Source organism: Ambystoma mexicanum, chromosome 4p, assembly GCF_040938575.1.
Source record: "Ambystoma mexicanum isolate Mex_15411 chromosome 4p, UKY_AmexF1_1, whole genome shotgun sequence".
In the NCBI taxonomy this organism is placed as follows: domain Eukaryota; kingdom Metazoa; phylum Chordata; class Amphibia; order Caudata; family Ambystomatidae; genus Ambystoma; species Ambystoma mexicanum.
In genome coordinates, this window is record NC_090927.1 from 187,124,397 (window position 1) to 187,150,989 (window position 26,593).

Consider the following 26,593-nt stretch of genomic DNA (forward strand, 5'->3'; position numbering starts at 1 on the left):
CCAGCTCTTATCCTTGTTTACACCGTTACTTTCGTCCATCATTTTGGAGTGCATCTGGGCCAATTGTGAAACTGCTTCTGTCAGTGTACCATTGTCAGCATCGTTGGCAGGTATGAACGTGCAGCAAGATTGTCCTATTTTTGCACAAACTCCTCCTTCCATTGCTGTGAGAAGGTCCAATACATATCTGTTCTGGAGTGCTACCATCCTTACAGCTCGCAGCTCCTCTTTAATTGCGTTGAACCCATTTACTGTTGAATTGATGGTCATCATTAGTTCCCACCTTGTTATTTGGAGCCATTTTGCGTTTGCGTATGCCTGCAGTCCCGGATGTATTATTGAGGAGAAGAACATTGCTGCTCTGCTGAATAGTCTGTGTTCTGGCGGTATTGATGTTAGTTCCGTTTCCGACCTTCCCCACAGGTAATTTCCTGTCAATGGCTCTCCTTGTCTTTTTCTCCTGTTTAGGACAGTATCATTGCTGTTGGTCCTGTTTCCTTGCTCCTTCTGAAGTGGTGCAGATCTCTTTCTTCTCTTATCCCCTTCATCCATTTTAGGAAATTTCGCCACATCGACATGCTTCTTAGGTACCACTAGTGATGGTACATTGACGTGTACCATTGTGCACACACCATTCCACAGGGGAGGCAGTGTATGATATGCCTTTTCTCCACAGGCCCAATAATGGTCCATTATTACTGCTGTTCCCGCTCCCCCCTCAGGCAACTCCATCACGCTTGCACAATTGGTGTTATATCCTACGTCCACCTCTCCTTTATGCTGGTAGCATACTTTAGACGCAGTCAATGGTAGTATAGTTATCGGGTCTTCATCTTCTTCTACCCACGTGAGCATTGGTACATACTTGATCCACGTCGTCCAACATCGATGATTGTGTGTCTCGATAGTTGAGATAGTTTCTTTTGTTACCATGTTGCTGCCAATCACTCCTATCTCCCAGCTGTTGCCCAGGAACACCTTTCCTGTTATCGTCAGTAGCGGCCTCTCCCAGCATCCTTGTTTACCCGGAACTTCAGTTGCGTACCAATCACATGGTAGATACTGCAGTGTTACCTTCTTTGTTTCTCCTTTTGCAGGGCCACTTGTTATGTACCTGAATGCTTCAGCATGTAAACTGGTCTTGTGATAACTCAGATAGGTCTTGAGGAAGTTGTTTTCATATGGGTATGAGTCTCGTGTTTTCCATGTCATGTGCACTACTGTTCCTTGAAATCTTCCTTTCGTTTGGAACAGGGCCAAATATATTATGCACTGTGCTGTTTTTTCATCTATTTCTGTGGCAACAAATGTTCGTGAAGCGCTCATGGCGTATGGTATTAATGAGCAAACGTAACAGCTATCCTCAGTTGTCTGCTTACCAATGCGGGTCATGTGTTGGTACCATATGTTGTTTGTGACGTGTGCTGAATCTTGTACATAATTATCAATACCTTTATTGTCTGAGTACGTGCTGCGTTTAACTCTATTTTGCTTGGGTGCAAAATTACGATTACCACCTGACGTAACACCTGTTGCAGCAGGGGACGGGGGTATATTAAGTTTGGGTGCAGCAATAAAATCAATAGCATAGCTGTACTGCCAGACAGAGGCAGCCAAGAATCCGGTGATCATAAAAATCCCTATTATTTTTATTACATATGCTAGTTTCACCGGCATTTTGCTCTTACCTTGCTGCGGTCCTGGCAGCTTATTCTTGCGACGTTACAGTTGCCCGCCTAAAAATTCTTCAAAAGTGCTCGTTATTAAATGTTAGTTTTGTTTCCTTTAAGCTCTCCCTATCAAGTGGTCATTCAGTGCCCAGGCGAAGAGCTGCTCCCACGCTACTCTAAGTGATGGGTCTCTTAGGACCGGCAAGTATGGGCGGAGGTGGGGCATGTAATATTCTATGGCCAGGAGGAAGGCTGTGTAGTAGACACGTACCCTTCTCCTTTTTAGGTATGTTGGCCTCTTTATTTCGTATACAAATTGGTGTGACAATTCTTCTGGGTAGTTATCGTCTGGCAGCACCATCTACGCCTGTACACTGAACTTGTTAATTAGCTTTTCTTAACAATACAATATTACGCAGTTCCTGTATGTGCGAGAGAAAAAGAGAACATTCACGTGTTTACATGTGTATTGGTGCAAGCAATGTCCTTCAATTTTAGTTACAACTGTACTTGGCAGTCAATGGGGGGGGTTTGCGCTCAGATGGCGGAAGTATTTTTACTCTTTGAGCGAGTGATCATGGGGTGGGCAGTATGGGGATCACCCCTTTCTTCGTCAGTTATCGTCTCCGAGGGAACAATTGGGTCGTTGTCTGTGGTGGAACTTTCTTCCGCTGTCGGCGATGTTGTTGCTGTTCGTCCAACGGACCTGTCGTTGGCGCTGGGGCGGGTCTGCAGTTTGTAGATCTTTACGTCATGTAGGTGGTTCCAGGCACGCTTATCCTTTAGTTTTACTGCTCTTGTTGATACGTCCTCTACCAGATGGGGGCCAGTGAACCTCTTCTCGTGCCACCTTCTATTGAAATTGCGAAGTAGTACGTGGTCACCTTTGGCAAGTTTGCACGAGTTCTCCTTTCCCAATTCCGTACTTTCGTCTTTTTCTTGATTGCTGGTAGACCCGCCCCGTGTGCGCTCGAGCTGTTGAGACACAAACACGACACTAGTAATCAAAGAAGACACATATTGATACATTTCATCTCCTAACACATTCGCTGAACTTTCGTTATCGGTGAATGCCCTTGACGTTGGTGTTAGGGGAAGGCGCATTTGACGTCCAGTAACCACTTCGTGAGGGGTGAGGTGGTGGTCGGACCCTGGCCTGTTTCTAAGTTCAAACAATGCTAACGGAAGGCAATACAACCAACTTTTCTTTGTTGTTTGTTGTATTTTAGCAATTGCCTCCTTCAACAGGCCATTCAGGCGTTCACATACACCATTAGCCTGTGGGTGGTATGCACATGCAAATTTGTGTTTAATGTTCAGCAGGGATGTAATATGCTGGAACATTTCATTTGCGAAATGGGGGCCGTTGTCTGATCTTAACACCTCGCACACTCCCCACCTGGGGAAGACCTCCCTTACTATGAATTTGGCTGCTCTAAACGCATCAGGGTGTGAACAGGGCCCTGCTTCAATCCACCTAGAAAATGGACATACTACTACAATCATATACCTATTGCCTTGACAGATGTTGATCATATCAACATAGTCAATGTGAAGGTGCCGAAAAGGTCCTTCTGGCCGGGGTATTGTGCCTCTTATCACTTTTAGAGTATGACCGGCCGTAAACTGTTGACATGTGAGGCAATTGCTGATAAAATTTGACACATGGGAGGTTAACTCGGGACAAAACCAATCTTCTCTAATTCGTGCTGCAATTATTTCCTTGCCTGTATGGGCAGGGTGATGTAATTGGCTCAAGGCGGTATTTAACAGTGCCAACGGTATTACAACTTTCCCAGTGCCACCCTGGCGCCATAGTGCGTCGGTTGGTGACATTGTGCATCCTCTTTTCACCCATACTTCTTTTTCGGCCATTGGTGCAGCCGCTTGTAGCTCCATAATCTGTGTTGCTGGGAGATGGGTGTACCCTTCTCTTATTAACATTTCCCTCGCTATTCCCCTCCCTCTCCCTCTCTGTGAGTCTGTGGGGTTCCATATCTCACCAAAATATGCAGCATATTTCGCATGCGCGTCTGCTGCTGCATTTCCTTTTGAAACGTAGTCTTCTCCATTGGTGTGTGCGGTGCATTTTACTAGGGCTAGTTCTTGGGGGTCGTTTATTACTTCAATTAGTTCAGCCAACAAGAGGGCATGTTGTACTGGAGTGCCATCAGCTCTCCTAAACCCTCTCCTTCTCCATTTTGATAGCCCTGAGTGGACAGTGGATGTAACATATGCACTGTCGGAATATATAGTTACTCTTTTATTAAAACTTTCCTTTAATGCCAATATTAGTGCAACGATTTCCGCCGCTTGAGCAGAGTAGTGCTGTGGTAATTGTACACACTTCATAGCCACACACACCGGCGCCTCCATCATTTTTACTACTGCTGCCCCAGTCCTTCTTATCCCATCTCCTTGATCAATAGTTGATGACCCATCAATAAACAAAAGCTCACCTCCCTCTAGTGCGTTTTCTTCAACTTTCCTAGTACATGAGTATATTTCAGTTACTTGGGTGCAGTCGTGGGCGTAATCTCCCTCTTCAATTACTTCTGCTAGGAACCTTGCAGGGTTAACCGTGCTACATCTAACAATTGCCAGTTCAGCTTTAGACAAAATAATCTCATAACCTGATGCCCTCTGTGTCGTTAGCGTGGACTTAGGTTTATTCAATATCGCAAATAGTGCATGTTCCACAAATAGTGTAGTTGGACACCCCATAGTTATTGCTGATGCTTTTTCTACTGCAAAAGCAGCTGCAGCAAGACCTTGTTCACAAGAGAAGTGGCCTAACATTATAGGGTCTAAGTGACCGCTGTAAAATGCTACTGGTTTATAGCCCATGCTAGTTTTTTGGGCCAATACTGCTTTCATCACTGCTGAGTCGCAATGTGAAAATATAAAGAAGCGCCGCTCATAGTCTGGGGATGCAAGTACTGGAGCAGTTGATATCGCGTCTTTTAATTCGTCAAATGCCTCCCTCATTTCCATAGTCCATCCCAACTTTTTCTCCCCTTTATTTGCTTCCTTCAAACCCTCAAGCAGGGGTCCTATGTATGAGCTGTAATCAAATACCCATGCTCTACAGTAGTTGCACAGCCCCAGAAATTGCTGCAGTTCTCTCACAGTCTGTGGCACGGGAGTGCTTGAGATGGCCTGTGCTCTTTGTGGTGCAATCCTTCTTCCATGTTGGGATATCAGTTGACCAATGTAAAGTACCTGTTCCTGACAGTATTGTATCTTTTCCATGTCTACCTTGTACCCCTTTTCTGCCAGTATCGTCAACATTTTTAAAGAGTCCTCTCTACATTTACTTTCGTTTGTACTGCAAATTATTATGTCATCCACATACTGTAACACTGTGCTTTCCACCTCAACGTTACCCAAATCCATCTGTATTACTCTATTGAAAATTGAGGGTGATTCACAATACCCCTGTGGTAATCTGGTATGTTTCCACTTTGTATTTCGGTAAGTGAAGCTTGTCAAATCTTGTGAGTCTGGGTGTAATGGTATTGAGAAGAAAGCATTTTTAAGGTCAATCACTGTAAATCGTGATGCTTCTGCTGGAATGCCACACAATATTGTGGCCGGGTTTGCTGTTACTGGATACTCTGCTTCTACTATGTTGTTCAAGGGTCTGAGGTCCTGTATGAAGCGCCAAGACCCCCCTTTAGCCTTGCGCACCGGGTACACAGCTGTGTTACATGGTGATTCTGAGGGGACCAATATGCCATTGTTTATAAGGGCCGTTATGGTTTCAAATATGCCCTCATCTGCCTCTTTTGACAATGGGTACTGTTTAACTCTTGGTAGTATCGCACCTTTTTTCAATTTTATCCTTACACCCCCTATGCTTTTTATGCATCCCACGTCATAAGGGCTAATAGTCCATAATGATTTGGGCACCTTTGACATATCCTCCTTAAAAAATGGGACTGGGGTGCCTGCGGGTGCCTCAAGTGCCATTGCAATTTTCTGTGCTACTTGTTTGTGAGCCACTCTTAGCCATATTTCTACACTCATCATGAACACCATTTCATTTTCTTCCTTTTCTTCTGAGAACAGCTCTTCATCTGACACCTGGGTCAGCCTACATCCTTCTGCTAGTGCTATCACCGCCCTCCATGCTCTCCCTTCTTTATCTTGGGCGTGCACAGCAACATAATCAGCTGTTGCAATAATGCTCTCAATGTCCACTACAAACACCTTCCCTTCTAGTTCATTACCTGGTGTTTCTGGTCGGAATAGATAGGCTGCTGGTCTCCTCCATATTTTCCCTTCTATCCCTGGCATCCATGCAAATGCCATGTCAGTGCCATATTGGAATATCTCGCCATCTACTGGCTCCGCCCTAATCGCTGTCTGTCCACAGTATGCTTGCAAAATCTGTCGTGCTGCGAGCATGTTAATCCCTGGAGTAGAGCAAATTATGCCATCCTCTGTAAAGGAGATCGTCATGTTCAACCTGTTCATTATGTCGCTCCCCAGTATATTTACTGGTGAGGCACTATAATACAAGAGTGGAACTGACAGATCATAATCTCCAATAGATAAGGGAACATTATCAGTAAATGGAACCAACCCTTTAGCCCCAGAAAATCCTTGGGTGTTCATGGCTTCGCCTGACATCTTAAATTTACCTTCCCTTATGCAAGACCGGGTTGCCCCGGTGTCAACAAGAAATGATAATTTTTTGTCACCTATCGTTACCTCTAGGCATGGTTCCTCCGCACTATTAGGTGTTACTGACAGGATGGGACACACCAAGGCCGTCTGTGGGCTGGCCTATTGGGGGTACAATGATTGGCCATTCCCTGTGTAAGGGTTGTGTCCCAACACCGTCACCCCACCCAATTGTGTTCGTTCATTTTGGGGTGGTGGTTGTATTAACGCTACTTGTTGTTGTGGCGGTGGCAGGTACTGTGTTATTTGTTGTTGTGGCAGTGAATAGGTTTGTGGCTGTTGTGTTGTTTGTTGTTGTGGGTCACTCCCCTTTTGTGACGTCTGCTGTTGTTGTATGCCCTGCTGTTCTTGTAATGTCCTGGGTTGTGCTTGTTCATTCCATGCTGGTGTTCCTGGCCTGACCCTACATGTACGTGACATGTGTCCCAATAGTCCGCAGCTCCAACACACGGGTGGTTCCCTGTTTTGCCATGGGAAGCTCCCTGTGTTGTCCTGGTATACGGGTTGCCCTGTGGGGTAGTTATTTCTTAGTCCCCCAGCCTGTTGTTGGGTATTATATCCATATCCTCTCCCCCTCATAAACCCTCCTCTCCCTTGGTTATAACTATAATACCCAGTTCCTTGCATTGGGTACCCTCCTCCCATGTTTGGTGCGTGTAATTGCAGAGGCGGCACTTGCTGTATTACACCTTGTGGAGGCGTTATTTGTGCGGGATCTTGTGCAGCCACTACTTGCGTTGGGCTTTGGGCCATTGGTGTGGGCGTAGTTATTAGTGCCCCTTCCATTGTGTATTTAGTAAGTTTTTTCTGTACTAATTTGGCCTCTTCTGTTTTCCTATCCTCTTCCTTTTGTTTCATTTTTCCTTGCCATGTTCTGCAGTGATGTACTATAGTCAGTTGTATTTCTGGCCATGGTTTTGCTTCCATCCCCACTACTTTCTTTAGTTGTTTTTGAACTCCTTCTGGGAGCCCTTGTACTAGTATATGATAAAATATGGCTGGTGTTTTGTCCCATTGTTCTCTAGTTTCCATGCGCCACTTCTCTTGAACATCCTGGATATAATCAACAGGATCCTCATTTTCACCCATCTTACGGGAAGTAATGGCTCCTATGTCTGATGTGTCTGGGTACTGCACTCTCAGTGCCTGCCATAGCGCATGTCTGCAGTTTGCAAATGGTGCCCCATCATGCGATGTGTTCGTTATTGTTACCCCATGGAATCCCGCTCTTTTCCAAATGTCATCCGCTCTATCCCCTAATATTGATATTAACAGGCCCTTCACATCTCCTACTGCTAGTTTCTGTCCTGCGGTGTGTTTTTCCATTTCATATATCCACTTACCCGCACCTCCACTTAGTGATGGGAGCCTACATTTTATATTTTCCTTATCCGTATGTTTCCAAGGTACATACTGTGGTCTAACCCCTCCTCTCTCCAGCAGTGGCATTAAATTCTGTCTTGTGTCACCCTTTACGCTCCATAATGTTGAGTCTTCACACCCCTCCTCTTCCCCCATTTCTTTTACTACTCCAAATTCTTCCTTACTACCTCTGCTCCTACCTCCCTCTTCTTCCTTTCCCCTTTTTTCATCATTTCCTGTGTTCAATATGGGTATGTTTATTTGTCTGTCTTGCCTGCGACTAGGGAGGTCCCTAAGCCGACATGCATAAGGTGTAAGTTCATTCATGAAGGGCGCGAGCTTTATTCTGTGCAGAGAGCGCGCGGTAGTTGAACATGTAGGGCGTGACGTGGGAGGGTGCGATGGTGATGTGGGTGGCGTGGTTTCATTGGTTTGTGTTTCCCCTATTCTTTTCACTTCCTCCTTACTTCTCTCCAGCTCCTCCCATCTTCTACTCATCCAGGGCGAATCTATGTTTGTTCTAGTAAGGTATAGTTTATCTAAGCTTTCCCTTTCACTCTTCCTTCCATCCTTCTCCACTCCTCCTTCCTCCTCACTGCAAAAATCATTCATAAATGGCACCGCCCACTCTGCCTTTTTTCCTTTTATTGTTACTGTTTTTAAGTCTATTAGGTCTCTTTCTCCCTTTCCGTTGTTACCAACTGTTCCCCTTTGTGCTGATGTTGTTGCTACCTCTCTACTTTTATATACATCTCCCCATCTTTCACTCTCCCAACCCCTCTCTTCTCTTCCTCCTTCACTCCTCTCCTCCATTTCCCTACTATTTTCCTCCCTTTTCCTTTTCAACTCCTCCATTACTTCGTTGCTCATCTGTTCCAATATCCTTTCATCCTCTTTCTTCCTTTCCCATTTCACCCTTTCTCTTTCTACTATACTCTCTATTACCTTCCCCTCTTCATATTTCTTAGTTGCCTCTGATATTATCCTCCTCCTCCATATTTCCATTTCTTTTTCCTTTTCTTCTTCTTCCTTCTTCTTCTCTCTCAGCACTACTCTTGATACCCTATCTGCTGCTCCTTTTACCCTTTCAGCTTCTCTCTTTTGTTCCTCACTTCGTTCCCTTAATTTTTCCAATTCGTCCTTACCTTCTTTCCTTTTCCTCACTCTCTCTCTTTCCTCCCGCTCAAGTTGTTTGATCAGTTCATTCTGCTCATCCCTTAGTTCTGCTAATCTTTCCTCCAAAATCTCTTCCTTCTGCCGTAGTAGCTCCTCTCCCCTCATTTCACTCTCTCTGGCACTATCCTCGTTTGTTCTCCTTACCGCCTCCCTTTCTTCTCCAGTTAGTGAGCCTCGTAATTTCAACAATATCTGTGCAGCTATCCACTCATCGTTTCCTATCTCTACAGTCTGCTCTTCTCTAATCCTCCTGTCCCCCATTGGTATCTTCCCATGAGCCACATATGGTGGAGGGCTGTATGCCGGGTTTGAGTATCCTTCAGCCGCCCTTAACTGTCCTGCTATTTCTCCTAATTCTCTTAAAGGGTACAACCCTCCTCCCTCTGTTTTCACTCCCGGTGTTATGGGTATCCCATTGCTCGGTTCCTTTTTTATGTCGTCTGATTTATCAATCTTTTCTCCTCCCTGTCTTTCGTTCCCCGTATTCTTTGTGCTTTCGCACTCCTTTTCCCCACCCGTTCCTTCTTTCTTAATCTCCTTTTCTTCCGGTGTTTCCCCCATAGTGAACATTCCATTTGGTCCTGGTCGAGACCCCTGGAACATCCTCCATAAGTTAAACACCTCCACATGGTTTGCCAACTTCTTCCCCTTGTATGTATTGTGCAGATGGTTCAGTAGTGAATGTTGGGCATATGGATCGAAACTACCATTAGGCGGCCATGGTGTTAACATTTTGTTATCTGTCCCCTGGGTCCACTCTATGCTGTACTTAATTAACTTCTCCCTATGTGGTGGCAGTGTGGTGCATATGTGCTGTAGTGGGGTAGTGAGGGTGTTCCCCCACCCTCCCGACCCTCTCCCGTATGACATAAATTCACTCCCCTTGTTACCCTTCCCCTTACTAGCAGTTTACGATATACAACCTTGTATTGCTTACCTCGCCCCGCAAATGTGGGGACTTTCGACAATCCTTTTGACAAATTATGCAATAATAATAAATATGATGTTATATTATATTCCTTCCCCTACGGCCCCCTGCGGCCGAAGCGCACGCAGCCCCCTGCGGCTGCGTACCCCTTACGATGATCTTATACAGTCGTCCTGTTTCTCCGTTCTCCTCCCCCGTTTACACTTGCCGTGGCCGGCGTTCTCCGTGCGCAGCCACGCCCCTTTCCCCTTGTTTTCGATCCACTGGTTTATAGTTTATCTCCGTACCAGCTCCTTTATCATGCTTCTCTTCCCCACCACTCTCAAACCCAAAATTCCTTGTGCTCGCGATATCCTATTAAATCCCTACTGGTGACGTCACCGATTTCTTCGAGCTACTGGTATATTCTTGTTATGTTTTTTAAGTTCAAAATACACTTGCAATCTACCCCGCTAACCCTACAGCTGTCTTCCTGTCTCTCCTGGAACAAGGTAATCTCATCAATAATATAACCGGACTGCGCACGCTGCGTCGCCTCGCGTGTGATACGCCCCTTAACAGGAGGGCTTAACCAGCCAATTATCTTCCGTTTTGGGCAACTATGTAACTAGCTACCGCCCACAGGGAAACGTCATCTACCTATCGAGTTTCTTGCTCGAACAATAGGGAACCTCATCTACTCATTGATCAATAAATGTCAAGTCGTAGGAAACCACACACACCCACCCTCACACTTAGTCGCAATTTAGACCATCAGGGTCTTACGAGCGGCTGCACGTGATGTTTTCGTGCCCCGCCCCCCTCTTTCGCGTAACGTTAGCTGACTGTTACGAGCGGCTGCACGTGATGTTTTCGTGCCCCGCCCCCCTCTTTCGCGTAACGTTAGCCGACTGTTCTCGCACTCGTTTTCCTATCATTCATTCCATTAGCAACACTCAGTTAAACCTTCGCCGCACATCTCTACAATACCTCCCCCCTCCCTTATTTACTTCCTCCCCCTCCCTCACAATTTCGCATTGCTTGTTGTGCGTGTCATGCTCACCAAGTTCTCTCGATGCAGGGCCGCTCGACTGCGTGCACCCTCCAAGCGGCTCGCCACCTCCCCTCGTCTGGACCACGTCTGGACACTCGCCGACCGCGGGCGGGATACTTCTCAACCGGCTCCCGAGGGCCAATATCCGGATTGCGCTGTCCGGTCTTCTCGCGGCTCCGCGATGGTCCTGTAGTCCTCAGAAGGGGGCAACGGCAGAGGGGGCCGCGCCGCCGGGCCTCCTCGCAACGGGAGTGCCTGGAAAAACTAAAAATAAAAGTTGATCTTAAACAGATCTCAGCAGTGCCTCCAACTTGTCGGGGGGGGAAATTCTGCCGGGGTCGGCCGGGCCGTCCGCAGACCTCCGGGCAGGGAGGCCCCAACTCCTCCCGTATATCCCAGATGAGATAGAGTATGAGACGCACACAAGGAGCAAGGCGACTCTGCTGTTTATTTATACAAAACGGCAGGGATGGGTCAAGGAGCGTACGCGTCCGTCCTGACACACACATAATCGTGGGGCTCGCAGGCCCTTTTTACTGCATTATGACGCGCTACTTGCGTCACTTCAGAAAGTTAACAAAAAACCTATCGCCACTCTTAATTGGTTGCTCGAGTGGTAGGGTTAGTATAGTACACATATAGAGAATGATATTAGTGGACAAGGTGTAGTCAGGTGGTATATCTGGGTTGTCCCTATAATTGGATACATAAGAATTGTTACATGAAGGCTCCTGAGGATTGGCTAATGTTACTGACGTCTGAGATAAGAGCCCCATGTTCTGATTGGTGCATCCGTGAGCTCCCCAGCCTGGGACCACCGTTGTTCCCAGCTCTCGGTGTACCTGTGTTTGCAACAATGTTTCAATATGGGTACGTGCAGACAATGTGAGGATTTATTCATAGGTGGAAGGCTGACCGCTCCCGCTGACCGCTCCCACTGTAGCAGGTGTCCATTGAGCCTTTCAAGTGTCTCGGCCTGTGTCTCGTAGTGAGGGACCCAGATGCCTTTTCTCTCCTGGGTTTTGGCATCTCGTCAGATTCGGCTTGGTCACGTGAGGCGGGACCGTGTTTGAGGCAGAATTCTGCACAATTAATATTGCTTTTCCACTGTGTGTCTGGTTTAATTTGTAGATATGACTTTAACGTTGGTACGCGGAGTACGAGGTTGCAACATCGTGCCTTTGATGATTTGTTCTTGGATGTGGGCTTGCAACATTGCGACCTTGGCTGGTTGCTCCATCGGGTTCTTTCTGCAGGATCAGCAACCTGACTCTTGCTTTGTTAATGTCCACGGGAGCTCTTGTTTGAGGCCTACTCGGGCCTGGTGCTTAAGTAGTCTGTTTGGTGCATAGGTGCTTTAGATTATAGTAGCATACATTTCCATGACCAGTATCGTGTTTCCATTATACCTCTCATGGTGGTAACGGGTTTCAAGGGAAGCGTGAGCAAGCGTTATAGATGAGTTCATGATGCATCTTGCGTTTCTGCATTCTGAAAGCCTATGTAAAAATAATAAAGATGCACGTCCGTGAATATGCCTGTCGCCTACGTCAGAGCACTGAGTATGTTCTTCGTGTAGATTGGTGTGGAAATGTTAAGTGTGTATACTTGTACAGATGTGCTTCCCGTTGTCTAGGTCGTCATGGCATCTCTAACGACGTGTGGTTTTTAGTCTAGCTGATCCGAGCCGCAGGTGTCGGCATGGCCAGTGCGGGCTGTTGGGCAGGCAGGTGGACACATCCGTATGTTCCTGTACCAGGGTACCTGGTCGTCTGGTAAATGGACAAACTCTTCCCGCGGCGGGTGTCTGGGCCGTGACCCTCTAGGCCAAGCGCGAGAGGTGAAGGACGGGAGCCTGGTCTTCCATTCTCCCACTTCAGTCCCCCCTCTGGTCGACTTGTCGACCACAAACATATCCTTCTCGTTATCTCCTCTTACCCTCCATATCTTAGTTATCCCTCCGAGATGTCCATAATGGTTTACATGATCTTCAAATGACCAATACATGTATTCACATGTTCCTCCAGGAGTACAGTATACCCATCTTCCTATGTAGCTCCTGGGGTTCCTTGGGTTCTCAATCTTCACTGATGGTGGGTCTAGATGATTGGTGATGATTTGGGTGCGCAACTTCTCCCTTTCTTGTATTATCACACCTGTATGCTGGCCGTCATCTGCTGGCATTAAGGGGTGCATTCCCACCATTTCCAGCAACTCGTCAGTCGTGCGTGCTTTCCGGGCCTTCCAAAATCTAATTATGATCAGGGTAGCTCCAGCCAAAATAGCACATCCCACTATTATTTTCAGTCCATCTGACAGCCAAGATGGCATCCATGACCATAATAGTGAAAACCAGCTCTTATCCTTGTTTACACCGTTACTTTCGTCCATCATTTTGGAGTGCATCTGGGCCAATTGTGAAACTGCTTCTGTCAGTGTACCATTGTCAGCATCGTTGGCAGGTATGAACGTGCAGCAAGATTGTCCTATTTTTGCACAAACTCCTCCTTCCATTGCTGTGAGAAGGTCCAATACATATCTGTTCTGGAGTGCTACCATCCTTACAGCTCGCAGCTCCTCTTTAATTGCGTTGAACCCATTTACTGTTGAATTGATGGTCATCATTAGTTCCCACCTTGTTATTTGGAGCCATTTTGCGTTTGCGTATGCCTGCAGTCCCGGATGTATTATTGAGGAGAAGAACATTGCTGCTCTGCTGAATAGTCTGTGTTCTGGCGGTATTGATGTTAGTTCCGTTTCCGACCTTCCCCACAGGTAATTTCCTGTCAATGGCTCTCCTTGTCTTTTTCTCCTGTTTAGGACAGTATCATTGCTGTTGGTCCTGTTTCCTTGCTCCTTCTGAAGTGGTGCAGATCTCTTTCTTCTCTTATCCCCTTCATCCATTTTAGGAAATTTCGCCACATCGACATGCTTCTTAGGTACCACTAGTGATGGTACATTGACGTGTACCATTGTGCACACACCATTCCACAGGGGAGGCAGTGTATGATATGCCTTTTCTCCACAGGCCCAATAATGGTCCATTATTACTGCTGTTCCCGCTCCCCCCTCAGGCAACTCCATCACGCTTGCACAATTGGTGTTATATCCTACGTCCACCTCTCCTTTATGCTGGTAGCATACTTTAGGCGCAGTCAATGGTAGTATAGTTATCGGGTCTTCATCTTCTTCTACCCACGTGAGCATTGGTACATACTTGATCCACGTCGTCCAACATCGATGATTGTGTGTCTCGATAGTTGAGATAGTTTCTTTTGTTACCATGTTGCTGCCAATCACTCCTATCTCCCAGCTGTTGCCCAGGAACACCTTTCCTGTTATCGTCAGTAGCGGCCTCTCCCAGCATCCTTGTTTACCCGGAACTTCAGTTGCGTACCAATCACATGGTAGATACTGCAGTGTTACCTTCTTTGTTTCTCCTTTTGCAGGGCCACTTGTTATGTACCTGAATGCTTCAGCATGTAAACTGGTCTTGTGATAACTCAGATAGGTCTTGAGGAAGTTGTTTTCATATGGGTATGAGTCTCGTGTTTTCCATGTCATGTGCACTACTGTTCCTTGAAATCTTCCTTTCGTTTGGAACAGGGCCAAATATATTATGCACTGTGCTGTTTTTTCATCTATTTCTGTGGCAACAAATGTTCGTGAAGCGCTCATGGCGTATGGTATTAATGAGCAAACGTAACAGCTATCCTCAGTTGTCTGCTTACCAATGCGGGTCATGTGTTGGTACCATATGTTGTTTGTGACGTGTGCTGAATCTTGTACATAATTATCAATACCTTTATTGTCTGAGTACGTGCTGCGTTTAACTCTATTTTGCTTGGGTGCAAAATTACGATTACCACCTGACGTAACACCTGTTGCAGCAGGGGACGGGGGTATATTAAGTTTGGGTGCAGCAATAAAATCAATAGCATAGCTGTACTGCCAGACAGAGGCAGCCAAGAATCCGGTGATCATAAGAATCCCTATTATTTTTATTACATATGCTAGTTTCACCGGCATTTTGCTCTTACCTTGCTGCGGTCCTGGCAGCTTATTCTTGCGACGTTACAGTTGCCCGCCTAAAAATTCTTCAAAAGTGCTCGTTATTAAATGTTAGTTTTGTTTCCTTTAAGCTCTCCCTATCAAGTGGTCATTCAGTGCCCAGGCGAAGAGCTGCTCCCACGCTACTCTAAGTGATGGGTCTCTTAGGACCGGCAAGTATGGGCGGAGGTGGGGCATGTAATATTCTATGGCCAGGAGGAAGGCTGTGTAGTAGACACGTACCCTTCTCCTTTTTAGGTATGTTGGCCTCTTTATTTCGTATACAAATTGGTGTGACAATTCTTCTGGGTAGTTATCGTCTGGCAGCACCATCTACGCCTGTACACTGAACTTGTTAATTAGCTTTTCTTAACAATACAATATTACGCAGTTCCTGTATGTGCGAGAGAAAAAGAGAACATTCACGTGTTTACATGTGTATTGGTGCAAGCAATGTCCTTCAATTTTAGTTACAACTGTACTTGGCAGTCAATGGGGGGGGTTTGCGCTCAGATGGCGGAAGTATTTTTACTCTTTGAGCGAGTGATCATGGGGTGGGCAGTATGGGGATCACCCCTTTCTTCGTCAGTTATCGTCTCCGAGGGAACAATTGGGTCGTTGTCTGTGGTGGAACTTTCTTCCGCTGTCGGCGATGTTGTTGCTGTTCGTCCAACGGACCTGTCGTTGGCGCTGGGGCGGGTCTGCAGTTTGTAGATCTTTACGTCATGTAGGTGGTTCCAGGCACGCTTATCCTTTAGTTTTACTGCTCTTGTTGATACGTCCTCTACCAGATGGGGGCCAGTGAACCTCTTCTCGTGCCACCTTCTATTGAAATTGCGAAGTAGTACGTGGTCACCTTTGGCAAGTTTGCACGAGTTCTCCTTTCCCAATTCCGTACTTTCGTCTTTTTCTTGATTGCTGGTAGACCCGCCCCGTGTGCGCTCGAGCTGTTGAGACACAAACACGACACTAGTAATCAAAGAAGACACATATTGATACATTTCATCTCCTAACACATTCACTGAACTTTCGTTATCGGTGAATGCCCTTGACGTTGGTGTTAGGGGAAGGCGCATTTGACGTCCAGTAACCACTTCGTGAGGGGTGAGGTGGTGGTCGGACCCTGGCCTGTTTCTAAGTTCAAACAATGCTAACGGAAGGCAATACAACCAACTTTTCTTTGTTGTTTGTTGTATTTTAGCAATTGCCTCCTTCAACAGGCCATTCAGGCGTTCACATACACCATTAGCCTGTGGGTGGTATGCACATGCAAATTTGTGTTTAATGTTCAGCAGGGATGTAATATGCTGGAACATTTCATTTGCGAAATGGGGGCCGTTGTCTGATCTTAACACCTCGCACACTCCCCACCTGGGGAAGACCTCCCTTACTATGAATTTGGCTGCTCTAAACGCATCAGGGTGTGAACAGGGCCCTGCTTCAATCCACCTAGAAAATGGACATACTACTACAATCATATACCTATTGCCTTGACAGATGTTGATCATATCAACATAGTCAATGTGAAGGTGCCGAAAAGGTCCTTCTGGCCGGGGTATTGTACCTCTTATCACTTTTAGAGTATGACCGGCCGTAAACTGTTGACATGTGAGGCAATTGCTGATAAAATTTGACACATGGGAGGTTAACTCGGGACAAAACCAATCTTCTCTAATTCGTGCTGCAATTATTTCCTTGCCTGTATGGGCAGGGTGATGTAATTGGCTCAAGGCGGTATTTAACAGTGCCAACGGTATTACAACTTTCCCAGTGCCACCCTGGCGCCATAGTGCGTCGGTTGGTGACATTGTGCATCCTCTTTTCACCCATACTTCTTTTTCGGCCATTGGTGCAGCCGCTTGTAGCTCCATAATCTGTGTTGCTGGGAGATGGGTGTACCCTTCTCTTATTAACATTTCCCTCGCTATTCCCCTCCCTCTCCCTCTCTGTGAGTCTGTGGGGTTCCATATCTCACCAAAATATGCAGCATATTTCGCATGCGCGTCTGCTGCTGCATTTCCTTTTGAAACGTAGTCTTCTCCATTGGTGTGTGCGGTGCATTTTACTAGGGCTAGTTCTTGGGGGTCGTTTATTACTTCAATTAGTTCAGCCAACAAGAGGGCATGTTGTACTGGAGTGCCATCAGCTCTCCTAAACCCTCTCCTTCTCCATTTTGATAGCCCTGAGTGGACAGTGGATGTAACATATGCACTGTCGGAATATATAGTTACTCTTTTATTAAAACTTTCCTTTAATGCCAATATTAGTGCAACGATTTCCGCCGCTTGAGCAGAGTAGTGCTGTGGTAATTGTACACACTTCATAGCCACACACACCGGCGCCTCCATCATTTTTACTACTGCTGCCCCAGTCCTTCTTATCCCATCTCCTTGATCAATAGTTGATGACCCATCAATAAACAAAAGCTCACCTCCCTCTAGTGCGTTTTCTTCAACTTTCCTAGTACATGAGTATATTTCAGTTACTTGGGTGCAGTCGTGGGCGTAATCTCCCTCTTCAATTACTTCTGCTAGGAACCTTGCAGGGTTAACCGTGCTACATCTAACAATTGCCAGTTCAGCTTTAGACAAAATAATCTCATAACCTGATGCCCTCTGTGTTGTTAGCGTGGACTTAGGTTTATTCAATATCGCAAATAGTGCATGTTCCACAAATAGTGTAGTTGGACACCCCATAGTTATTGCTGATGCTTTTTCTACTGCAAAAGCAGCTGCAGCAAGACCTTGTTCACAAGAGAAGTGGCCTAACATTATAGGGTCTAAGTGACCGCTGTAAAATGCTACTGGTTTATAGCCCATGCTAGTTTTTTGGGCCAATACTGCTTTCATCACTGCTGAGTCGCAATGTGAAAATATAAAGAAGCGCCGCTCATAGTCTGGGGATGCAAGTACTGGAGCAGTTGATATTGCGTCTTTTAATTCGTCAAATGCCTCCCTCATTTCCATAGTCCATCCCAACTTTTTCTCCCCTTTATTTGCTTCCTTCAAACCCTCAAGCAGGGGTCCTATGTATGAGCTGTAATCAAATACCCATGCTCTACAGTAGTTGCACAGCCCCAGAAATTGCTGCAGTTCTCTCACAGTCTGTGGCACGGGAGTGCTTGAGATGGCCTGTGCTCTTTGTGGTGCAATCCTTCTTCCATGTTGGGATATCAGTTGACCAATGTAAAGTACCTGTTCCTGACAGTATTGTATCTTTTCCATGTCTACCTTGTACCCCTTTTCTGCCAGTATCGTCAACATTTTTAAAGAGTCCTCTCTACATTTACTTTCGTTTGTACTGCAAATTATTATGTCATCCACATACTGTAACACTGTGCTTTCCACCTCAACGTTACCCAAATCCATCTGTATTACTCTATTGAAAATTGAGGGTGATTCACAATACCCCTGTGGTAATCTGGTATGTTTCCACTTTGTATTTCGGTAAGTGAAGCTTGTCAAATCTTGTGAGTCTGGGTGTAATGGTATTGAGAAGAAAGCATTTTTAAGGTCAATCACTGTAAATCGTGATGCTTCTGCTGGAATGCCACACAATATTGTGGCCGGGTTTGCTGTTACTGGATACTCTGCTTCTACTATGTTGTTCAAGGGTCTGAGGTCCTGTATGAAGCGCCAAGACCCCCCTTTAGCCTTGCGCACCGGGTACACAGCTGTGTTACATGGTGATTCTGAGGGGACCAATATGCCATTGTTTATAAGGGCCGTTATGGTTTCAAATATGCCCTCATCTGCCTCTTTTGACAATGGGTACTGTTTAACTCTTGGTAGTATCGCACCTTTTTTCAATTTTATCCTTACACCCCCTATGCTTTTTATGCATCCCACGTCATAAGGGCTAATAGTCCATAATGATTTGGGCACCTTTGACATATCCTCCTTAAAAAATGGGACTGGGGTGCCTGCGGGTGCCTCAAGTGCCATTGCAATTTTCTGTGCTACTTGTTTGTGAGCCACTCTTAGCCATATTTCTACACTCATCATGAACACCATTTCATTTTCTTCCTTTTCTTCTGAGAACAGCTCTTCATCTGACACCTGGGTCAGCCTACATCCTTCTGCTAGTGCTATCACCGCCCTCCATGCTCTCCCTTCTTTATCTTGGGCGTGCACAGCAACATAATCAGCTGTTGCAATAATGCTCTCAATGTCCACTACAAACACCTTCCCTTCTAGTTCATTACCTGGTGTTTCTGGTCGGAATAGATAGGCTGCTGGTCTCCTCCATATTTTCCCTTCTATCCCTGGCATCCATGCAAATGCCATGTCAGTGCCATATTGGAATATCTCGCCATCTACTGGCTCCGCCCTAATCGCTGTCTGTCCACAGTATGCTTGCAAAATCTGTCGTGCTGCGAGCATGTTAATCCCTGGAGTAGAGCAAATTATGCCATCCTCTGTAAAGGAGATCGTCATGTTCAACCTGTTCATTATGTCCCTCCCCAGTATATTTACTGGTGAGGCACTATAATACAAGAGTGGAACTGACAGATCATAATCTCCAATAGATAAGGGAACATTATCAGTAAATGGAACCAACCCTTTAGCCCCAGAAAATCCTTGGGTGTTCATGGCTTCGCCTGACATCTTAAATTTACCTTCCCTTATGCAAGACCGGGTTGCCCCGGTGTCAACAAGAAATGATAATTTTTTGTCACCTATCGTTACCTCTAGGCGTGGTTCCTCCGCACTATTAGGTGTTACTGACAGGATGGGACACACCAAGGCCGTCTGTGGGCTGGCCTATTGGGGGTACAATGATTGGCCATTCCCTGTGTAAGGGTTGTGTCCCAACACCGTCACCCCACCCAATTGTGTTCGTTCATTTTGGGGTGGTGGTTGTATTAACGCTACTTGTTGTTGTGGCGGTGGCAGGTACTGTGTTATTTGTTGTTGTGGCAGTGAATAGGTTTGTGGCTGTTGTGTTGTTTGTTGTTGTGGGTCACTCCCCTTTTGTGACGTTTGCTGTTGTTGTATGCCCTGCTGTTCTTGTAATGTCCTGGGTTGTGCTTGTTCATTCCATGCTGGTGTTCCTGGCCTGACCCTACATGTACGTGACATGTGTCCCAATAGTCCGCAGCTCCAACACACGGGTGGTTCCCTGTTTTGCCATGGGAAGCTCCCTGTGTTGTCCTGGTATACGGGTTGCCCTGTGGGGTAGTTATTTCTTAGTCCCCCAGCCTGTTGTTGGGTATTATATCCATATCCTCTCCCCCTCATAAACCCTCCTCTCCCTCGGTTATAACTATAATACCCAGTTCCTTGCATTGGGTACCCTCCTCCCATGTTTGGTGCGTGTAATTGCAGAGGCGGCACTTGCTGTATTACACCTTGTGGAGGCGTTATTTGTGCGGGATCTTGTGCAGCCACTACTTGCGTTGGGCTTTGGGCCATTGGTGTGGGCGTAGTTATTAGTGCCCCTTCCATTGTGTATTTAGTAAGTTTTTTCTGTACTAATTTGGCCTCTTCTGTTTTCCTATCCTCTTCCTTTTGTTTCATTTTTCCTTGCCATGTTCTGCAGTGATGTACTATAGTCAGTTGTATTTCTGGCCATGGTTTTGCTTCCATCCCCACTACTTTCTTTAGTTGTTTTTGAACTCCTTCTGGGAGCCCTTGTACTAGTATATGATAAAATATGGCTGGTGTTTTGTCCCATTGTTCTCTAGTTTCCATGCGCCACTTCTCTTGAACATCCTGGATATAATCAACAGGATCCTCATTTTCACCCATCTTACGGGAAGTAATGGCTCCTATGTCTGATGTGTCTGGGTACTGCACTCTCAGTGCCTGCCATAGCGCATGTCTGCAGTTTGCAAATGGTGCCCCATCATGCGATGTGTTCGTTATTGTTACCCCATGGAATCCCGCTCTTTTCCAAATGTCATCCGCTCTATCCCCTAATATTGATATTAACAGGCCCTTCACATCTCCTACTGCTAGTTTCTGTCCTGCGGTGTGTTTTTCCATTTCATATATCCACTTACCCGCACCTCCACTTAGTGATGGGAGCCTACATTTTATATTTTCCTTATCCGTATGTTTCCAAGGTACATACTGTGGTCTAACCCCTCCTCTCTCCAGCAGTGGCATTAAATTCTGTCTTGTGTCACCCTTTACGCTCCATAATGTTGAGTCTTCACACCCCTCCTCTTCCCCCATTTCTTTTACTACTCCAAATTCTTCCTTACTACCTCTGCTCCTACCTCCCTCTTCTTCCTTTCCCCTTTTTTCATCATTTCCTGTGTTCAATATGGGTATGTTTATTTGTCTGTCTTGCCTGCGACTAGGGAGGTCCCTAAGCCGACATGCATAAGGTGTAAGTTCATTCATGAAGGGCGCGAGCTTTATTCTGTGCAGAGAGCGCGCGGTAGTTGAACATGTAGGGCGTGACGTGGGAGGGTGCGATGGTGATGTGGGTGGCGTGGTTTCATTGGTTTGTGTTTCCCCTATTCTTTTCACTTCCTCCTTACTTCTCTCCAGCTCCTCCCATCTTCTACTCATCCAGGGCGAATCTATGTTTGTTCTAGTAAGGTATAGTTTATCTAAGCTTTCCCTTTCACTCTTCCTTCCATCCTTCTCCACTCCTCCTTCCTCCTCACTGCAAAAATCATTCATAAATGGCACCCCCCACTCTGCCTTTTTTCCTTTTATTGTTACTGTTTTTAAGTCTATTAGGTCTCTTTCTCCCTTTCCGTTGTTACCAACTGTTCCCCTTTGTGCTGATGTTGTTGCTACCTCTCTACTTTTATATACATCTCCCCATCTTTCACTCTCCCAACCCCTCTCTTCTCTTCCTCCTTCACTCCTCTCCTCCATTTCCCTACTATTTTCCTCCCTTTTCCTTTTCAACTCCTCCATTACTTCGTTGCTCATCTGTTCCAATATCCTTTCATCCTCTTTCTTCCTTTCCCATTTCACCCTTTCTCTTTCTACTATACTCTCTATTACCTTCCCCTCTTCATATTTCTTAGTTGCCTCTGATATTATCCTCCTCCTCCATATTTCCATTTCTTTTTCCTTTTCTTCTTCTTCCTTCTTCTTCTCTCTCAGCACTACTCTTGATACCCTATCTGCTGCTCCTTTTACCCTTTCAGCTTCTCTCTTTTGTTCCTCACTTCGTTCCCTTAATTTTTCCAATTCGTCCTTACCTTCTTTCCTTTTCCTCACTCTCTCTCTTTCCTCCCGCTCAAGTTGTTTGATCAGTTCATTCTGCTCATCCCTTAGTTCTGCTAATCTTTCCTCCAAAATCTCTTCCTTCTGCCGTAGTAGCTCCTCTCCCCTCATTTCACTCTCTCTGGCACTATCCTCGTTTGTTCTCCTTACCGCCTCCCTTTCTTCTCCAGTTAGTGAGCCTCGTAATTTCAACAATATCTGTGCAGCTATCCACTCATCGTTTCCTATCTCTACAGTCTGCTCTTCTCTAATCCTCCTGTCCCCTATTGGTATCTTCCCATGAGCCACATATGGTGGAGGGCTGTATGCCGGGTTTGAGTATCCTTCAGCCGCCCTTAACTGTCCTGCTATTTCTCCTAATTCTCTTAAAGGGTACAACCCTCCTCCCTCTGTTTTCACTCCCGGTGTTATGGGTATCCCATTGCTCGGTTCCTTTTTTATGTCGTCTGATTTATCAATCTTTTCTCCTCCCTGTCTTTCGTTCCCCGTATTCTTTGTGCTTTCGCACTCCTTTTCCCCACCCGTTCCTTCTTTCTTAATCTCCTTTTCTTCCGGTGTTTCCCCCATAGTGAACATTCCATTTGGTCCTGGTCGAGACCCCTGGAACATCCTCCATAAGTTAAACACCTCCACATGGTTTGCCAACTTCTTCCCCTTGTATGTATTGTGCAGATGGTTCAGTAGTGAATGTTGGGCATATGGATCGAAACTACCATTAGGCGGCCATGGTGTTAACATTTTGTTATCTGTCCCCTGGGTCCACTCTATGCTGTACTTAATTAACTTCTCCCTATGTGGTGGCAGTGTGGTGCATATGTGCTGTAGTGGGGTAGTGAGGGTGTTCCCCCACCCTCCCGACCCTCTCCCGTATGACATAAATTCACTCCCCTTGTTACCCTTCCCCTTACTAGCAGTTTACGATATACAACCTTGTATTGCTTACCTCGCCCCGCAAATGTGGGGACTTTCGACAATCCTTTTGACAAATTATGCAATAATAATAAATATGATGTTATATTATATTCCTTCCCCTACGGCCCCCTGCGGCCGAAGCGCACGCAGCCCCCTGCGGCTGCGTACCCCTTACGATGATCTTATACAGTCGTCCTGTTTCTCCGTTCTCCTCCCCCGTTTACACTTGCCGTGGCCGGCGTTCTCCGTGCGCAGCCACGCCCCTTTCCCCTTGTTTTCGATCCACTGGTTTATAGTTTATCTCCGTACCAGCTCCTTTATCATGCTTCTCTTCCCCACCACTCTCAAACCCAAAATTCCTTGTGCTCGCGATATCCTATTAAATCCCTACTGGTGACGTCACCGATTTCTTCGAGCTACTGGTATATTCTTGTTATGTTTTTTAAGTTCAAAATACACTTGCAATCTACCCCGCTAACCCTACAGCTGTCTTCCTGTCTCTCCTGGAACAAGGTAATCTCATCAATAATATAACCGGACTGCGCACGCTGCGTCGCCTCGCGTGTGATACGCCCCTTAACAGGAGGGCTTAACCAGCCAATTATCTTCCGTTTTGGGCAACTATGTAACTAGCTACCGCCCACAGGGAAACGTCATCTACCTATCGAGTTTCTTGCTCGAACAATAGGGAACCTCATCTACTCATTGATCAATAAATGTCAAGTCGTAGGAAACCACACACACCCACCCTCACACTTAGTCGCAATTTAGACCATCAGGGTCTTACGAGCGGCTGCACGTGATGTTTTCGTGCCCCGCCCCCCTCTTTCGCGTAACGTTAGCTGACTGTTACGAGCGGCTGCACGTGATGTTTTCGTGCCCCGCCCCCCTCTTTCGCGTAACGTTAGCCGACTGTTCTCGCACTCGTTTTCCTATCATTCATTCCATTAGCAACACTCAGTTAAACCTTCGCCGCACATCTCTACAATACCTCCCCCCTCCCTTATTTACTTCCTCCCCCTCCCTCACAATTTCGCATTGCTTGTTGTGCGTGTCATGCTCACCAAGTTCTCTCGATGCAGGGCCGCTCGACTGCGTGCACCCTCCAAGCGGCTCGCCACCTCCCCTCGTCTGGACCACGTCTGGACACTCGCCGACCGCGGGCGGGATACTTCTCAACCGGCTCCCGAGGGCCAATATCCGGATTGCGCTGTCCGGTCTTCTCGCGGCTCCGCGATGGTCCTGTAGTCCTCAGAAGGGGGCAACGGCAGAGGGGGCCGCGCCGCCGGGCCTCCTCGCAACGGGAGTGCCTGGAAAAACTAAAAATAAAAGTTGATCTTAAACAGATCTCAGCAGTGCCTCCAACTTGTCGGGGGGGAAATTCTGCCGGGGTCGGCCGGGCCGTCCGCAGACCTCCGGGCAGGGAGGCCCCAACTCCTCCCGTATATCCCAGATGAGATAGAGTATGAGACGCACACAAGGAGCAAGGCGACTCTGCTGTTTATTTATACAAAACGGCAGGGATGGGTCAAGGAGCGTACGCGTCCGTCCTGACACACACATAATCGTGGGGCTCGCAGGCCCTTTTTACTGCATTATGACGCGCTACTTGCGTCACTTCAGAAAGTTAACAAAAAACCTATCGCCACTCTTAATTGGTTGCTCGAGTGGTAGGGTTAGTATAGTACACATATAGAGAATGATATTAGTGGACAAGGTGTAGTCAGGTGGTATATCTGGGTTGTCCCTATAATTGGATACATAAGAATTGTTACATGAAGGCTCCTGAGGATTGGCTAATGTTACTGACGTCTGAGATAAGAGCCCCATGTTCTGATTGGTGCATCCGTGAGCTCCCCAGCCTGGGACCACCGTTGTTCCCAGCTCTCGGTGTACCTGTGTTTGCAACAATGTTTCAATATGGGTACGTGCAGACAATGTGAGGATTTATTCATAGGTGGAAGGCTGACCGCTCCCGCTGACCGCTCCCACTGTAGCAGGTGTCCATTGAGCCTTTCAATTGTCTCGGCCTGTGTCTCGTAGTGAGGGACCCAGACGCCTTTTCTCTCCTGGGTTTTGGCATCTCGTCAGATTCGGCTTGGTCACGTGAGGCGGGACCGTGTTTGAGGCAGAATTCTGCACAATTAATATTGCTTTTCCACTGTGTGTCTGGTTTAATTTGTAGATATGACTTTAACGTTGGTACGCGGAGTACGAGGTTGCAACATCGTGCCTTTGATGATTCGTTCTTGGATGTGGGCTTGCAACATTGCGACCTTGGCTGGTTGCTCCATCGGGTTCTTTCTGCAGGATCAGCAACCTGACTCTTGCTTTGTTAATGTCCACGGGAGCTCTTGTTTGAGGCCTACTCGGGCCTGGTGCTTAAGTAGTCTGTTTGGTGCATAGGTGCTTTAGATTATAGTAGCATACATTTCCATGACCAGTATCGTGTTTCCATTATACCTCTCATGGTGGTAACGGGTTTCAAGGGAAGCGTGAGCAAGCGTTATAGATGAGTTCATGATGCATCTTGCGTTTCTGCATTCTGAAAGCCTATGTAAAAATAATAAAGATGCACGTCCGTGAATATGCCTGTCGCCTACGTCAGAGCACTGAGTATGTTCTTCGTGTAGATTGGTGTGGAAATGTTAAGTGTGTATACTTGTACAGATGTGCTTCCCGTTGTCTAGGTCGTCATGGCATCTCTAACGACGTGTGGTTTTTAGTCTAGCTGATCCGAGCCGCAGGTGTCGGCATGGCCAGTGCGGGCTGTTGGGCAGGCAGGTGGACACATCCGTATGTTCCTGTACCAGGGTACCTGGTCGTCTGGTAAATGGACAAACTCTTCCCGCGGCGGGTGTCTGGGCCGTGACCCTCTAGGCCAAGCGCGAGAGGTGAAGGACGGGAGCCTGGTCTTCCATTCTCCCACTTCAGTAGTATTCAATTTCAATACAGCGTAGTTAGAATCTCGGGATGTAGTATTCAATTTCCATACATCATGGTTGGAATCTGGAGGATGAGTGTCCTCTGATTCAAAAAAATGGAAACAGCCGTGGATTGCAATGTTGATTTATATTTACTGGAGCAAGTGGTTTATATTGCCCAGGCTTCCCTTCTTTCCGCAGACTTGTTTTCGGTTCACAGGCACGTGAGTCTGACTCTCGCCGTCCGGGGGTTTTGTCTACCGGGTGCACCGCAGCGTTCAAGTCGCAGCCGGCAAGTACGCGCTAAACAAAAAGCCACGCCCCCGCGTGTTCGTGCTCAAAGAAAGAGGACTACGGAGCACACACGTACGTAGTCCTCTTTCTATGAGCACGAACATGCGACAAATCCCCTAGACGGCGAGAGTCAGACTCGAAAACAAGTCTTGTGTATTTCACAAAGAGAACAATACAGAAGGCTGTAATTGAAAGGATGCAAGTACAACAACCGTTGTGCTGAATGCTGCTGCACTTCAGGAACACGCCCTACACCGTGACGGAAGTACCACCCTATGACCTAATGAGGGCTTACAATGCAAAGACAAGACTACCTCAAGAGGAAGGAGTGAACCGGAACCCGGTAGGAAAGGTGAAAATCA

The 26,593-nt window shown here is 46.6% G+C and overlaps 1 protein-coding gene across 1 annotated transcript in view; it reads left to right on the plus strand.

Annotated features, from left to right (window-relative positions):
- Positions 1 to 26,593, plus strand: part of ADCY3 (adenylate cyclase 3) — an 851,194-nt gene that overhangs the window by 621,260 nt on the left and 203,341 nt on the right. The gene's annotated exons all lie outside the window — the stretch shown is intronic.